This window comes from Enhydra lutris, unplaced genomic scaffold (assembly GCF_002288905.1).
Source record: "Enhydra lutris kenyoni isolate GAN:26980312 unplaced genomic scaffold, ASM228890v2 scaffoldscaffold18, whole genome shotgun sequence".
NCBI lineage: Eukaryota > Metazoa > Chordata > Mammalia > Carnivora > Mustelidae > Enhydra > Enhydra lutris.
The window spans coordinates 21285667-21302742 of record NW_019154102.1 but is presented as its reverse complement, the minus strand read 5'-3'; the positions used below and the strand labels follow the sequence as shown (position 1 = coordinate 21302742).

At 43.5% G+C, this 17076-nt stretch overlaps 1 protein-coding gene across 1 annotated transcript in view; it reads left to right on the top strand.

The window, feature by feature from the left end:
* The first annotated feature begins 5844 nt into the window (after positions 1-5844).
* LOC111148063 (adducin 2) overlaps positions 5845-17076 on the top strand; it is a 98704-nt gene continuing 87472 nt past the window's right edge. Inside the window, exon 1 of the mRNA XM_022504437.1 lies at positions 5845-6222. The gene's annotated coding sequence lies outside the window, so the exon portion shown is untranslated. The remainder of the gene's footprint in view (positions 6223-17076) is intronic.

Here is a 17076-nt window from a genome sequence, read left to right as displayed (position 1 = left end):
TGACAAAATATAAATCCTGTACTGGGTGGCTTTAAACAATGGTTTAACAGTTCTGGAGGCTGAGAAGTCCAAGATCAAGGTCAGATGGGTTTTGGTTTCTGGTGAGGTTGTTCTTCCTGGTTTGCAGGCTTCTCTCTGTGGCTTCACATGGTAGGGTGGGAGTGGGTGGAGAGACTGAGCAGTGGTGTGTGTGAGTGAGCAAACTCTTGTCTTCCTTCCTCATAGAAGGACACCAATCCTATTGGATTAAGAACCCTAACCTTATGACCTCATTTAACCTTAGCAACCACCCAAAACCCCTATCTCTAAGTACAGTCATATTGGGGGTTAGGCTTCAACATATGAATCTGGTGGTGGGGGGGACACAATTCAGTCCATGGCTTTTGGCCCCTGACTCTAAAAGTTCATGCTCTTAACACATGCAAAATACATTCAACAGCCCCAAAAGTCTTAACTGGTTCTAGCATGAGTTCTAAAGTCTGAAGTTCAAAGTCTCATCTAAATATCCTCTAAATCATGTATGGGTGAGAGTTGAGGTAGGATTCATCCTGAGGTGAAATTCTCTTCCAGCCATGAGTCTGTGAAACCAGCTAAGTATGTGCTTCTAAAATACAGTGGTGAACAGGCATAGGACAGACATTCCCATTCAAAGGGAAGAAATCAGAAAGAAGAAAGTGATGGGTTCCAGGCAATTCCCAAACCTGGCAAGGCAAATTCCATTATATCTTAAGCCTTATACCCTCTTTGGCTCAGTGTCCTACCTTCCAGGTCCACTGAGGTGGAAGCATCACCCTACACAGCTCTGCAGTGGCCCTGCCCCCTGAAGCCTGGAGGAAACCAACCTGACCCCTGGGTCTTTGGTTGGAATGGCAGCCCTGGTGATCTCTGAACCATCTTTGGGGTCATTCTTCCCTTTCCTGGAAGAGCAGTGCACATTTGCAACTGAGTAGCTTTGTGGTCTCATCCTGTAAGATCCAAGGAATTCGACAGCCTTCCTTCATTATGTCCTGCTTTAGTTCAATCTAGCACTCTCTCTTTTGGAAAAACCCATCTCTATTCCTAGCCTCTGCTAAGATGACTGATAAGGTCCGTGAGTTACACCCCATGATCTCTTTATCAAGTGGTTATTCAGCCATACCCTTAGTGCTGTTTTCAAAACAAGCTTTTTCACTTTTGGCAATATGGATGGGCTGAGAATTTTCCCAGTCTTCAAGCTCTGATTCCTTTGTGTTTAATGATTCTTCCTTTAATTCCTCTCTCCTCTTGTATTTTACTATAAGCAGTAAGAAGGACCCTAGTTGCACTTACACTATTTTGCTTAGAAATCTCCTTTGTAAAATATCTAATTTTATCACTTGTAAGTTCTACCTTCTACAGAACACTAGGACACAATTTAGTCAAGTTCTCTGCCACTTTATAATAGGAATTACCTTTCCTCTGGAGTCTGGGACCTTTCTACCAGCTGTGGGTGCTGCTTCACCACCCTGCCCTATATGGTTCTTCCCTGGGGTTAGGGCTGCTGATTGTCTCATTCTGATCAGTAATAAGACTAAGTACTTACACTTGGTATCCTATTTTGTCTTCATGACAACCCTGGATGGTAGGAGACTTAGTTTTCTAGGGTTGCCATAACAAAGTACTGGGTGGCTTGAACCAGAAGTTTACCCGAGATCAAGAAATCAGGATGTCAAGAGAGTTGGTTTTTCTCTCCTTGGCTGTGGGTGGTTGACTTCTCCCTGTGCCTTCACATGGTCTTTTGTCTGTACCAGTCATGTCCACATTTCCTCTTAAAATATACCCATCCTATTGGATTAGGACCTATCCACATCACCTAATTTTTTAATCTTTTAAACATCTCATTGATTTATCTCCGTTATCTCTTTGAAGACCCCATCTCCAATTACAGTCACATTTTGAGGTTCTGGAGGTTACGTCTTCAACATAACAATTGGCGACAGGGGTTTGGTAGGGGGAGCACCATTCAGCCCACAGCAGAGGGCAAGGGCTATTACCCTTATTGTATAGCTAGAAAGTGAAACCTGGGTCAGTTCTTCCTCAGTGCACACAGTCGCTAGGAGTGAGACTGGAGCCCCAGGTCCTGGACTCCCAGTTCATTTTTTTTCCACAGCAGGCCTCAGCCACAGGATGGCTATACTTTCGCCTGTTTGGAGAGGGGCATCTTCAGGAAACCTAGACTTAGAATTCATCATTGGTCTTGCTTTGAAAGCACTGTCTTTCCTCCCTTCTTCTTAAATTTGATTTCCCTCAAAGTAGGCCATGATTTATAGTTTATTTGGGAGACAAGCCCAGGAACCACCAATAGGAGAGTGGGGAAGTAATATAGGGGAGAAAAGCCAGACTATGAAAGATGCATGACTGGGCAGGTTGCTATTGTGGGCCACTGGGTCTTAGTCCTGCTGAGGCACTCTGGGAGACTATGTACAACATGCTTCAGAGGTGTCCTTCCAACACTTAGGAATGAGGGAGCCAGGCTGTTCCTCAACTCCTGATGGTCATTGTTTAAGAGCAGATCCTCTGGGTGTCAATCCCTCCAGCACCTCTGACATGCCCTAGAGAAGGCCATGGATAACTATGCCTGTGTCTGGAGGGTGCTAAGGCACTGTATTAGTTATCTATTGCTGTGTAACAAATTACTACAAACATAGTAACTTAACACATTCATTATCTCACCATTTCAGTGGATCAGGAGTCACACCTGGGCATGGCTTAGCTGGGTCTTCTGCTTTAAGCTCACTCTCAAGGCAGAAATCAAGGTGTTAGTCTGGGCTGGGGTCTCAGCTGAAGGCTTGACTGGGGAAGGATCTGCTTCCAAGTTCATTCCTCTAGGACTTATGGACTGATGTTTTAGCTGGTGGCTGACCAGGTGTCACCTACAGTTCCTTGCTGTGTAGCTCTTTTTAGCATTGCTACTTAAAGCATACAAACCAAGAAGGCTATCAAGAAAGTCAGCAAGATGAAGAATCTTATGTAAGGCAATCACAGAAGCGATATCCCATCCTCTTTGCTGTATTCTGTTGGTTAGGATCAAGTCACAGGTCCTGCCACACCTAAGAGGGAGGGGATTACACAAGGACATGAATACCAGGAGGTGGAGGCACTATAGTCTGTTACACGGCCATCTGCTCACTTGATAAGTTATTGCTGACTGGAGACATTTTTTGTCAAGAGACCTCAGGATTAGAAATAATTTTACTGCAAATCAGTCAGAAAATCTAATTTTAAACTAAAATTTATTTATCAATATTTATTTGACGTGGTCATTGGGGGCTAGTCAGATGTGATTTTTTTCTGGACTTGACATGGATTCTTCTGTGCTTTCCTGTCCCTAGTTAAGGGCTAGGCATCTTGGGTTTTCTGTGGTAGGGACTCTGAATTCTTATGATCTTCCCAGGATAGCCTGTGGAGCCAACTGCAGTTCTTGTTCCTTTTGTAGGATTTCAAGGTGAGTTTGGAATTGAGTGAGAACTTCAGGAACTTCAGCTAAAATTCCATATAGGTTCTTAATATGGAAATTTATATACTGAAGTCTTGCTTCCTATCTGATATTTGAACAATTCCTATAGCCACAGGATGGCATTAATCTTTCCAGCACTTGTCACATGCAGATGACATAGAAGATGGCGGATTATTTATTTATTTATTTATTTATTTTATTTATTTTAACTGTGATGACCAGAAGAGCAGAATCACTTTTTTGGGAAAAGAATATATCAGCCTTATCAACTTTATCAGTGTCTTGTACTAGTTCTGCATTTTTAAAAAAGATTTTATTTATTTATTTGACAGAGAGAGACACAGCAGGAGAGGGAACACAAAAGGGGAGCGGGAGAGGGAGAAGAAGGCTTCCCACGGAGCAGGGAGCCCGACGTGGGGCTTGGTCCCAGGACCCTGGGATCCTGATCTGAACCGAAGGCAGACACCTAATGACTGAGCCACCCAGAAGCCCCCTCGTTCTGCATTTTAAAGTTATTATTTTTTTTTTTGGTCTCCTTCCAGAAGCCATGTGCAGGGTAGTGGTTAGGGCTTATAAGCTCTGGAGCTGTATTGTGTGTGTTTGAATCTTTGCTCAACCACTCACTAGCTGTGTGACCTTGGGCCAGTTACCTCTCTGTGTGTCAATCTCTTCAACTGTAAAATGGGATAATGATAGTACTGTCTTTATGGCGTTCTTGTGAGGATTAAATGAATAAAAATGGACAGAACACTGGCAGGAGCCAACAAGAGTTTGCAATTACTAGTTTGAGAAAGCTAAATAATACATTAGGAAGAGAAATTTTTGAGTGATGGAGATGACTAAGGGGATTTATGAAGCCTGCTATTTCTGGACTAAACAAAAATTCTCTATTCCCTTTTTGGATTCTATTTCTGAAAAGGGCCCACCATAACTGTGATTTCAGGGCTCTGGAGAAGATGTTCTTAACTCCCTAGATATCCTCCCTCAACACCAATAATACATAGCCACCTGAAGTGTCTCAATAAACACATGACTTCCTGGTTCTGGCCAGACGGAACTTGGATCTTCGTGACTCAGCTGCTTATAATTCTAGCAGGTTTTGACAGGAGAATGGGGAAAAAGCTTGTGGACTCAGCAATTCTGAAAGTGAAATGGGAGTGAGTGAGAAGCTCTGGGTAAGAAAGGAGGGGATAGAGACTGGGGGGATGGAGGGGCTGGAAGAGCTAAAGCAGAAAGACACAATTTACTCTGGCATCTGAGATGGAGTATTGGCCAGTTCTTGAATGGTTGTGGTGGCCATCTTCTCTTTTTCCAAACCAGGAGTAGCTCACATAGAGTGGCATTTCTTACATGTCAGAGTACAAAGGAATTACTAGGGATGCTTGTTAAATAAAAAGCTTCCTAGGTCCACCTCCAGAAATTGTTTCTGTGGCAGCCCTGTGATGGAGATTGTGGGTTTTATGGGAGCATCTAAAGGTGGTGGTGGCCTAGAGCTAGAATGAGCAGAGGGGCCATGATCTGGTTGGGGGAAATGACCAGGGGCTTTTCTGGAAGCCATACTTGCCCTGCAATCAACATTAAAACAAAAATACAAAAACAAAACCATGTGGAGTGAATGCTGATTTGGGGAAGCTGGTGGAGCTGGGTAGGGGGAGTGGTTTCTAAAGTCCTAAGTTACCACGTGACATTCCTACTCTGAGGGCATATTGAGAGAAACTGTCAGAAAGTAGAAGTGGAAGATGCTTTAGGTATGCTGTCATTTTACAGACTGAGACAGTATTGCCCAGAAAGGTTAAGTGATTTCATCAAAGTCACACAGCTAGTTAATGGCGGGTCTGAGACTGTAATCAAGTATTCTGGTTCTCCACCCAGTTCCCTATTCACTAAACACCTGTTCCCTCTGGGATGAGGAGAGGGGTGAGAGGAGAAAGTAATGAGAATTGGAGGGAGCTGGGCGCACAGCCCCAGACCGCAGGACAACAAATTTTGCTATAGTAGAAGAATTAGAATAGGGATAATTTGGGCTCAGAATTCAAATGGTCAACAATTGCTATTAAAACCCCTAGTAGTTAATTTTTTAAAGGCAGTAGTTAATTTTCTAAAGGCAGATTTCCCAGGCAATAAATGTTCCAGCTGTAGGACTTTTTTTTTTTTTTTAATCCCAGGGAGAATATATCGTTAAAGGAAGCTCACGTTTCAGATTTCCTTCCTAGTAATAAAATCCTCATACTAGCTCTTGGCTAAGTTCGTAGTGCCGGAGTGGACGTGGGCAGAGGCCAGGCGGCGGTACTGCGGCAGCGCGGGCGGCGGGCAATGCGGGTGGGGGCACTGCAGCATAGCGGCCCTGGGGCAGCCGGGCAGCGGCCCGCTAGAGGGGGCGCTGTGGGCGCCGCCAGGCGTCCTTTTGTCAGCGCGCACGGCCAAGAGTGCTCTCATTTCCTCCCAGCCTTGTGCGGGAAATGGATTTAATTCTGACCGCAGGGCTGTGAGGGACGAGCGTGAACGACAGCCTTTTGTCAAGGAGTAGCGGCTTCTGTTGTCTGTAATCACCGCTGACGCGGGGAAGCTGCATTGCTGGTGGAATTCCAGGCAGCTCTGACAAGTGTGGGGCTGCGGGATGGGAAGAAAACATTGCTCTGCAGATTAGCTGGGTGCATTTATTAAGCAGACACCCAAAGGAAAAGAAAACAAAGCAAAACAACAACCCACCGTGGAAGACCAGGGATGGATAAGATGCTGTGCAGGAGGTAAGCCCGGCTTGGGAATGGGCGTCGTGGCTTGCCTTGGTTTTGTTTCTTTTGATGGAATTTGAGACCCCTACAGCAACCGTCCGTCCACTGTGCGGGAGCTGGTTGGTCCCGATTGTCGAGGGTCTGCTTGTGTGTGTGTGTGTGTGTGTTGCCGCCCTTCCCCACGGCTGTGTGTTTTGTGTCTAAAGGTTTCTGTAGATGATGTAAAATTGGAGGATCTTCGCAAAGATCCTCCGGAGCCGAGTAGGGCTGGCCTCTGCGTGGGGACGGTGGGACACACTCGCTCCGAGCGCCACGCCTGACAGGTGGGGCATTCTTCTGGGTCAGGGCTGGCGGGAGGCAAGCTTCGCTTCACGGGGGCTGCCCCTCCCTAACCTTCCTGCTTGGCCGCCGCCCTCCGGGGGAGCGGTGAGGAGTGCTCGGCGGGCTGGGCGCGTCCCCCGGGCGTTGTCAAGGCTCGAGGCGGGGCTCTCTGCCGCAGCTGCGAGGCAGCAGGTGCGGCATCGGCGGCGCCCTGCATTTGGGGCAGGGGAGCTGGCACGTGAGCGGGCCCCAGTGGATCTGGATTTTTATGCCGTTCCACCACTTTGGAGGGAAAAAGGGCCACTGTCCTCAAGAGGTCTTGCCAGTCTGTTCCTCCCTTAGCTTTCATCTTCCCTCCCCCTCTATTTTCCTGCCTCCTCTCCCCTCCTGTCCCCGGGTTGGAGACCACCCTTGGTCCGGGAGGCCGGGTGGGGTGGGGGGCGGGCAGCTTCTGCCAGTTTTGAAATCACAACCACTGAGCTACCAGGTGTTAGGTTTGGGATGGAGTGGGGGCGGGGCAGACTGCTTTAGGATGCGGATCAGGCGCTCTGTCTAGCCTATTGTCTTGCTTTTTCTCCCCCTTCCTTTTCTTCTATAATCTCCACCCCTCGCCAAAGAGAGGGAGAAAGAAAGACCGAGAGAGAAAGCCCCAGGAGAGAGAGGGAGGGAGGGAGGGGGAGAGAGAGAGAAAAGGGAAGGGGGGGGGGGAAAGCCCCAGCCCATACCCTATCAAATTCTTTTAAAAAAAATTGTCATTTATCTGTGACACATGATTATTACCCATCTGTTTCTTTACACCCACTCTTGCCTCTTGCAGTTTGTTGTCTAAGATTCAACTGACTCAAATGAGCCTTATTAATAATAGAAATCAAATCTGTTTGCTAAATGGACATTTTGTGCTTTCTGACTAAGCCCAAAGGAGAGGGTGATCTGACATCCTGGTGGGAGCAAGTGATTGGAGAGGGCAGACCCACCTCCTTTCACATCTAGTGTGGGTCTAGTTAAGGTACATGAGATGCATGTTTAACTTGTAGGGGTGGCCTCGTTAAAGGGATTTAAACATTGGGTTTCATTTTAAGAGAGAATTGGTAAACATTTGAAGTGAAAATGGTTTAAATGAATAAGAGCAGATAACTGAAGTTTCAGACTTGCAAGTCACTCTAGCCACTAGCATATGAATAGTCTATGTTAGATTTTACAGAGGGATTTAGATCGTTTAATATTTTTGCTTTATAGTGTTATACCTTCATTCTGTGGTCAGACTTTTGTCAGTGGGTAGGGACCAGGATCTTGCCCAGACCTGTCTCTTTCCCCACCCCTGTCCACTTTTCATCTCCCCACCCCCAATAGCAAACCTTTTACTATTGTAATTTCAATATATTTTGGAGAACCACTAAAATCTTTGATCCCAAATCCATACAGTTTGTGGGAAGCCATATATTCTTTCTTGTCCAATTGCTTAACCTTATTAGAAATATGCTTGTTACATACAAAATACATAGCACTGCCTGAAATGACACACCTCATGTGGTTTCTGGGCTTGAGTTGAATTGGCTTTAAATGTTAGGATGGTGCTAGAATTAGCACATCACAGTATTCTCTAAGAGTTTACAGGTGATGAAATATGTTTATTGGGACAGAATTCAGTGTTAAGTTTTCAAAAGTATGTTGGAAAGACTTTGATAAATGTATTTATCTACCTTGTTCTACAAGAAATCTAAGACAGTTTATTGGTCTTTATAAAACATAGCAAGGGAGACTAACTTAGAAATAAATGAGAAAGAAAAAAGAAGACTAAGGGTAGAGATATAAAATGGTATTAAGAATGAAACTAATACAAAAATACAAGCATAAGACCCTCTGTACTTGTTATGAAGGTAAACAAATCCAACTCTAAACTTTCCAGCATGTCACCAAACAGGAAGAACTGACCAACCCATGACTCATGTGTTTTATTTATTTATGGACTCACCCACCCATTTGTTCATTTAACAAACACTCAGTGAGGCCCTACTATGCGCCAGGTTCTGTGAAGGGTGCAGGGACAGACATGGTCTCTGTCTTGACAGCACTTAGTGATGAAGGAGAGGAACTGACCTCCATCAGGAAACCCTATAAATGAATGCATAATCACAGATTATTCTGAGAGCTGTGCAAAAAAGCATGAAACGCAGAATGTCACATGTCCAGAACATAAAACACAAAACAAAAATGTAAGTGAAGCACAATAGTTCTTGATTCTAAGAGCAGAAAAGAACTCTTTGAAAATATAACATTGTTTGGAATGGTGGCTTCAATCATGTTCTTGTCAGATACAAGGAGGGATTCATACTGCTGTGTTGTTTTTTTTAAGATTTTATATATTTATTTGACACAGAGAGAGATCACAAGTAGGCAGAGCAGCAGGCAGAGAGAGAGGGGGAAGCAGGCTCCCCAATGAGCAGAGAGCTCAAAATTCGATCCCCAGACGCTGAGATCATGACCTGAGCTGAAGGCAGAGGCTTAACCCTCTGAGCCACACAGGTGCCCCAAACCACTGTTTTTAAAGTGTTCCTCAGTGTGAGTTTATACCACTCATGGGTCTCTCAGACCACTGAGGTTCTGAGATCTATACATTTTGAGGGATCTGTGTCTTCTCTAAAATTAGCAGTTTTACTTTAGTGATAATCTTAAATAATTAATAATAAAATATGTTCTGGATTATCTTGATGGCAACTCCAAAGCCAATGGTGGGGCCTGTATTTGCCTCTGTGTCTTTCCATGTGAGCCAGGAGCAGGCCTGGTGGCTCAGGTCATGAGGCAGAGAGGAGTTTAACTAGAGGTATATGGAGAGAACAGTGAGTCCACACAGGGCATAGGCTCGTCAGGCTCAGAAGAACAATTCCTGGGATCAGCACTATATTGTCAAGGACTGATGCTCTCATGCTAGTCGTACCTTCATAGTTACTGAGTTGCGGGAACTTATTAGCAGCAGGTGTTGTAGTGAAAACACAATGACAGAGTTCCTGTTGCTGGTTTCAGCAATAATTGGATTAGATCTAAATTTGATGCAGATTTAGTAACCCCCAAAAACTACCTTGTGTCCAAAACAATGAGACCGGTAATTTGGTGTAATGATTGAGTGGAGCCAGACTGTCTGACTTCAAACTCATTTTTTTTTTTTTTTTTTTTTACTTACTAGCTGTGAAACTTGGGCAAGTTATTCAACCTCTGTGATCCTCAGTTTCTTTTGATAATATGGAGATAAATATGTGGTATTGATTTCATAGTGACATTGCAAGGATTAGAGTCACTACATGTGAAAGACTTGGAGCATATAGTAAAATTCAATAGATGTTAGTGATGTTAGTTACTATTTTTATTAGTATGAAATGGTGCCCATTTATGTAGGCATCTCAGGATGGTTTTTAGAAGAATTTTAAATTATGGTACCTGATTATCTTCAAGGTAGCAAACACATTTTTGAGGTTACTAATATTATTTTGCACACATGCTTTATTAGTTGCCCGCATTGGTATCCTTGAAGCCAAAATTCAGATAGTGATAACATGTAGTAACTAGACCTGAGACTATATCTTTCTGTTGATAAACCCAAAATGGAGTTTTAATTCCAGCAAAACAATATCCTCTGTTGCAAGAAGATAACTTTATGTATTTGACATTTTAAAGTTTTACAGTTGCATTTATTTGTAAATTTATTTTGGCATTTTAGTTATATGAAAGCTATAATGCCTGGGTGTTTTTAACTGGTCTTTATGAGTGTACTTATTTAAGTTACATTTTAATAAATGTGACTTAGGTCAACCTTGGGTCCATGAGAAATTTTTTCCTTCAAAAGAGATTTCTGTAGGGGCGCCTGGGTGGCTCAGTGGGTTAAGCCTCTGCTTTCAGCTCAGGTCATGATCTTAGGGTCCTGGGATCGAGCTCTGCATCAGGCTCTGCTCATCAGGAAGCCTGCTTCCCCCTCTCTATGTCTGCCTGCCTCTCTGCCTACTTGTGATCTCTGTCAAATAAAGAAAATCTTAAAAAAAAAATTTCTGTATAGTGTAAGCATTTTGGACTATGGACAAGGACACACCCAAGATGTTTGAAATAGAATTTTGAATCTCTAGAAGAGAGATTGCAGCCCTAATATTTTACTCTGTATACCTTGGCTACCATAGTTTTAGCTTGAAAGAATTTTAAGACCATATGCATTTATATTGTATTCTATTACACACAGGTTTTATTTGCTGCTGTGTTACTTAGGGCCCTGGTTGCCAAGGACTGATGGCTTTTTTGGGATGGGGGACATTTAATGCGAAAACCAGGACATGCCAGGCAAAGGAAAACAGATCTATTTTAGTTGCAGAGAAGAGAGAGATATCAAAGGGCCTAGATTCTTCAAGGACTCTCTAGAAGATATGGTAGAGATGGTGCCAACCAACATCAACCAGCCCATGAGTCAACAAGGGGCCCTCCCCCAAGGAAGCAGGGATATTCTTCCAGCTGAGTCCTAGAAAAATACTCAGGCTCAATGCACAGACCTGGATGCACTATGGTGTGGTTAGGGGGAAGGTGGGGGTAATAATCAAAGGGCTTTAGGAACTTTATCAGCACCTTCTACCTTGAGTAACTGGACCCCCGATCCTGATGTGTGCTGAGGGACCCCCGAATAATGTGGGGCTTTAAGATAGCCAGCTTCAAACCAGGTCAGTTCTGATCACCCCCAACAGTTACAGCTGAAAATAAAGTACATAAATAAATGTCACTTGACCCAGCTGTAAATATCTCTAATGTACTTGGTCTGACAGAGGACCCCCTAAGCAACCCAGGCAGGACCTGGAGGCTAGGGAATTTAGGATGTGGTTGTCAGAAAGCAAATATCAGTGCTCCATATGATATCTGGAACGGTCTTCCCTGGGCCCAGCCTTGAAAGTACTTACCAAGCCAAGGAGAAAATGCCTTTGACTACTGTGAGTGGCAGCTTTAAGGACTGCTGACATCCTTCACCCATGCCTTCACCCCACGCAGACAGCTGATTGGATAGGCATAGACCTGTGAGGACTTAGGATCTCAGGGCAGGGTGTCCATATGAGGCCAAACAGGGAGGGGGAGTCAGGGTGAGGAGACAAAACAAAACAAAAAACCAGTTCCCGCCCCCCAACACCATCCAAAACAAAACAAACAAAAACAGACATGAGGGTGTTGATAAGTCATTCCTCTGCTCCCCTAGCCAATTTAGAGAAGAAGCCACTTGGTTTTCCTGAGGTGGCCAAGTGATTCTTGTTCTGGTAGCTTCCATGAGGCCCAGCTAGACCTTGGTCTCTGTGTTGATGAGGTTGCCTTCCATCCTGCCGGGGCTAGTTTGCTTGGGCTTGGGTTTCATCAGTCCCTCTTGGATTCCTCTGGATCTTCCCACTTGTCTTGCCTACCTTGAACTCAAGCTCCTTCCATCAATCTACAGTGATCTTTCTGAAACAGAAATTGAATCTTGACAGTCTTCTACTCTTGGAATAAAACCCAAATTCTTTACATCTTCTTCCTTCACACTCCACACACCATCTTCCTGGACATGTCCCCTCTACAAACCTCCCCCACAGTCTCCACACCTTTCTCAAGCTCTTTCCTCCAACCTTATGTGCCTCCCCCCACTTTTGTCTGGCAAGTTGCTTCTTTTAGAAAGCCAACTGAACAGACAAACTTCTAGCAAGCCTGATTATGATTAAAACAATACTAGAAATGAAAGGTGGGACAAAGCAGAGAAGAGATTTGAAATCATAACACTGCATTATTGTATGCTAACATATGTGAAAATCTTGATGAAATGGACATTTTCACAGAACATGTGAACTACGAGTATTTCAGAAATCCCGAATGTCCTGTTTCTGGATGGGAAGAGTTGATGTAGCAAAGATGTCGATTCCTCACAGATTCTGCCACGTGGTTGGCAGTCTTCCTGGTAACCAGAAGTGATGCAGATTTGTTCCTATTTTCCTCTTTTTTTGGTCATTTTCTATGGAATTTCGAAAGAGTTACTTAACTGCATATGCTCTTTTGCAAATCATTGTATCAAGGGAAGCCAATACATGTGCATTTGCATGTCATTTCTAAATTGTTTTTCTTGAAGAGCAAATGAAGTCATTAAACTTGAAATGCTTGGGGACTTATGAAGACAATTTCTTCTAACAATGGACGTGGTTTTCAGCCCATGTTATTTTATTGAATATGAATTTTATTATATTTACTTTCTTTACTCAGCAAGGAGCCCATATAAGAATCTCTTGACTTTTGCTTTTAAAAAAATTGATGGCGAAGGGGTGCCTGGGTGGCTCAGTGAGTAGAGCATCCAACTCTTGATTTCAGCTCAGGTCATGATGTCGGGGTCATGAGATCGAGCCCCGTGTCAGGGCTCTGTGCTCAGCATGGAGTCTGCTTGAGATCCACTGCACCCCCCGCCGCCTCCTGCTGACCCTCCCCCAACTCATGCTCTCTCACTCTCTAACTAAAATAAATCTTTAAAAGAATTGATGGTGAAAAAATAGTCAAAAAGTGAGGGTGCGTTCAGTTCTTTCCTCCTTTACTGTGTCAGATGGCAGAGCGTCCATACTGATTATCTCGACATTCCTTTATTTAGAATTGATTCTTCTTCCCTCTTAGCACCACATTTCTCTTAGATCCTTCCAACACCCTCATTTGTGTCCCAAATTAGCTACATCTGTTACCATAGTTATGCGGTATCCAGCTTAACCCGTTCCAACCCGTTCCAGGCTTGTTCCTGCTGCAGGGTGCTTGAGATTTCCTTTCTTGCATATCCAGAAGAACTGTCATTATTTTTCTTTGTTTTTCTCCTCCCCTCCCCGCCCCAGGTTTGTACTGTTTTAAAGGCAATGCGTGTGTATAGTTGAAAAATCAAATAGGACTGAAGGGCTTCTAACAGAAAGCAGCAATCCCTGGCCAGCCCAAATCCTTATCCACAGACAGGCAAACTGCTTTTAGCTCTTTGCTGTTCTGCCATAGTTACCTCTGTATCTCAAAATAATATGCATACACTGCTGCTTCGATCAACTTTGATCATCCTCTGGTGACCTTCTGCCATGACAGTCAAGGATGTAGTTTTTTTACATCATGTCTACTACCTCTCCTTACTCTCTTTCTCTGGTCATCGCTGAGGCTCCAGACAATGTCTTCATTAAAACGAGCTTTCTCATTCTATGGACTGTTAATTGGGTCACTTGACTTACTCTGTGTAAGGTAAGGCTATTACCACCACCTCTTCTTGCCCTGCTTCCTCCTTCCCTTTAGCTTTCCTTTACTTTTGCTTTATCAAAGTTGATAAAATATTCATTCTGTTCCGTGGCCATAGTTAGTTTCTATGATTTGTCTATAATCATGGTAATTCTAAAAGCTGAAAAATTTTAAACTGTTCATTATCTGTGTTGATATTGTTCACAAGTAATAATCTAGAATTTCATATCCTTCTCAGGGGCTCCCATATCTCAACCCTTGGGCCCCTAGATAGGAAACGCTCCCAAGATGACCCTGGGGACACGAACGCCACCACAGCTGCCCTTGTTCACCCCCTGCAGGGTGTGCAGTTTCTCTAAGAAGACCCCTCCGCTCATCAAACTGATGAACGGAGAACACCTGCCTACTATTTTGAGATACAGAGGTTACCACAGCTGAGTGCCTGGCTTGGGGGGGTGGTGTCACTGTGAATGGGCACAGGAGAAAAGGTGAGTGGGCTCTGCTCTGCCATAGAGACCCACAATTTGTGCTGCGGTGTCCAGTCTCTTTTTTCTTCCTGCCCTTTATCTTGCCTGCCATATCACCAGCTGGGACACTTCAGGGCTCTGCCACAGATCGTCTGCTTCCTGGGCTCTAGCATCCTTTGCCTAAAATTTGGGCTGAGGCTTCTTTTGCTTCAAACATTAGTCACCAGTTCCCCATCTGCTTTTTGTCCTACGGAAACTTGCTGAAATCTCTCCTCTGATAACAACCTGCTTTTACTTTGTTATTATGGGATTATGCATTTTTATCCCCTTATGGTTAATTTAATGGAATCTAAGGAGAGAGAGAGAGAGAGAGAGAGAAGAACATAGGGCTATGTGGGATTAGGCCCGCCATCTTGAATTAGAAGCCAAGGACATTAGTTTTCAATCAAGCCATGCATAGTAGTGATAAAATCAGCTGCTGGCATGCCCATGGTTTAAATTAAAACCCAGTGAAGTTTGTTCTTCTTTGTTTTGAAAATGCCTTCACATATGTATGGTACCTACCAACTCAATTCCAACATCTTCTCTGGTCTAGGATAGTGCAGAAACTCTGAATCATTCTTTCACCCCACTCTAAGATGAATGACTTTTAGCTTATATACAATTCTAACAGGCTCAGTTGTTTCTCTTCAGAAAGGTGCAAGTCACAAATTAGAAGGGTTTGGCTAATAGGAAAAAGCCCAGGATAAGATGAGGGTTAAGATAAGACAGAAACTTCTTTGGGGAACCTGGGCTGCAGTTATTGGCTAGTTGCTACGGAAGGTCATTTGTCAGAGTAGCCAGTACTCGATTTGGATGCAGAAAGTAAGGAACTAACAGAGAAAGTTAGTGAACAAACACTGCGTGTCCTCACGGAGGGAGGGGCTGCTGGCTTTTTTTTTTTTTAAACCTTGATAAAAAGGAGGGATTTTTTGGGTTCCAAAGGTGCTTTGTTCAGAAAGTAAATGTGGAGTTATACACATTAGGAAGTTTCAGTTGCCTCTCTGTTTCCATTTAATTTGGAGATAATTGCTTCATTTTTCAGCCCTCGCAGTGATCACTGAGACAGAAGACAGTTTTGGGGGATCGTGCTTTATAAATCTTAACTGTTGAAGTTACAGGCTGTAAAAACTGTTACCAGCTTTGAAGCCTGTCCTTGTTATACTTGGTTCTGAACCGAAAATGTATCAGGTTTAAGGATGTCAAAGAATTAAAATCTGCTTTTCAAAATCTATTATATTTATGGATGAAATGATCAATGTCTATGATTTGTCTCAAAATCTTTTTTTATTGGGGTATAGGTGGGATTGAGGTGAATTGAGATGGACTACAAGTTGATAGTTTTGAGACTGGGTATAATATCTAAACTGACACTTTTTAAAGTGAAAGGAGATGCTATTAATAATTACACTGGGACAAGAGATGTGACCCAGACCCTCTCTGGAAAATTGCAATCTACTCTGAAGTTAGACGATGGGTACTTGAAGTTCATTATATAGTATGCTCTCCAATTTTGCATATTTGTGAATTTTTTCATAATTAAATATGTCTGCTGTTTTATAGTGTTTGCTCTTTTGTTATAATTGGAGACTTTCATCTTAATCATGATGTTAAACATTAGTCAACTTCAAACACAAAAGGAAAATAGCTAGAGAATATTGTTAAAGGACAAATCTATTAAGTTAATTTATAATAATGGGACAAAAATCCATAGCTCCTACAACTGGGACACCCAGGAAGCAATACTTAATTAAGTTGACAGTGTTTTAAAGCAGATCTCTAGCTTTAGTTATGCAAAAGGACCTTGTTTTTATTGCTGTGGATTGGGTTCATTGGGATTTTATGGATGGCTGGGTGCATCCCCAGAAAGTTCAAGTCTGCTGGGAAATGAACCGAGCCAAGAAAGTGGGGCTTCAATTTGCAGAGCAAGTCTACAATGCTGATCTGTAATTATCTTAGTGTCTCTCCTATTGAGGTTCTGCATTACTTTTTACCTGCTAAAATAGTCTTTCAAAGTTAGTCAGAATTTGAGAAAGAAGGTCGCCATTCTTGCTCTATAATTGCCATGGTATGTCATCCCGTGGTTAGTGAAGTTTTTGCTTCTGCCAGTGTGAGGTGGTATGGCTGACATATGTGGATAAGGCAGCAAGGCTGAGTTCTGTGTTTCAGGATGTCAGTCATTCTATTTCTGCCCATCAGAGGACCAAATGGTTGTGGATTTGGAGTGAGGTTCTTAGCTCCCGACAGAGGGGCTGAGATGAATGCCCAGCTGCTAGATGGCCCCTTGAAAGGAGCCTGGGAGTACCAGGAAAGGTACTCTGTCATATGTGAGCTCTTTCCATCCTAGTGTGCTGCTTCTGTGGGATCAGGAACCAGTTCTGCAAAAATGATTTTTTCTGATGCTATTTGTGTTACAGGTATAATTTACTATTGTGTCCCATGTGTTATGCAAAAGAACATCACTTTTTAATTTGTTGGCTTGTGCTTTTTAAAACTTTTTTTTTTAAAGACTTTTTTTATTTGACAGACAGATCACAAGTAGGCAGAGAGGCAGGCAGAGAGAGAGAGGAGGAGGAGGCAGGCTCCCTGCTGAGCAGAGAGCCCGAATGCGAGACTCGATCCCAGGACCCTGGGATCATGACCTGAGCCGAAGGCAGAGGCTTTAACCACTGAGCCACCCAGGTGCCCTGGCTTGTGCTTTTTAAAGTCAAGCTTGCTGAGATATCAAGAGTACAGTTCACCTTTCTTAGGTATATTGTTCTATAAATTTTGACAGTGGGTGTGGGTGGCTGAAGCTGGGATGGAGAGAGAGATG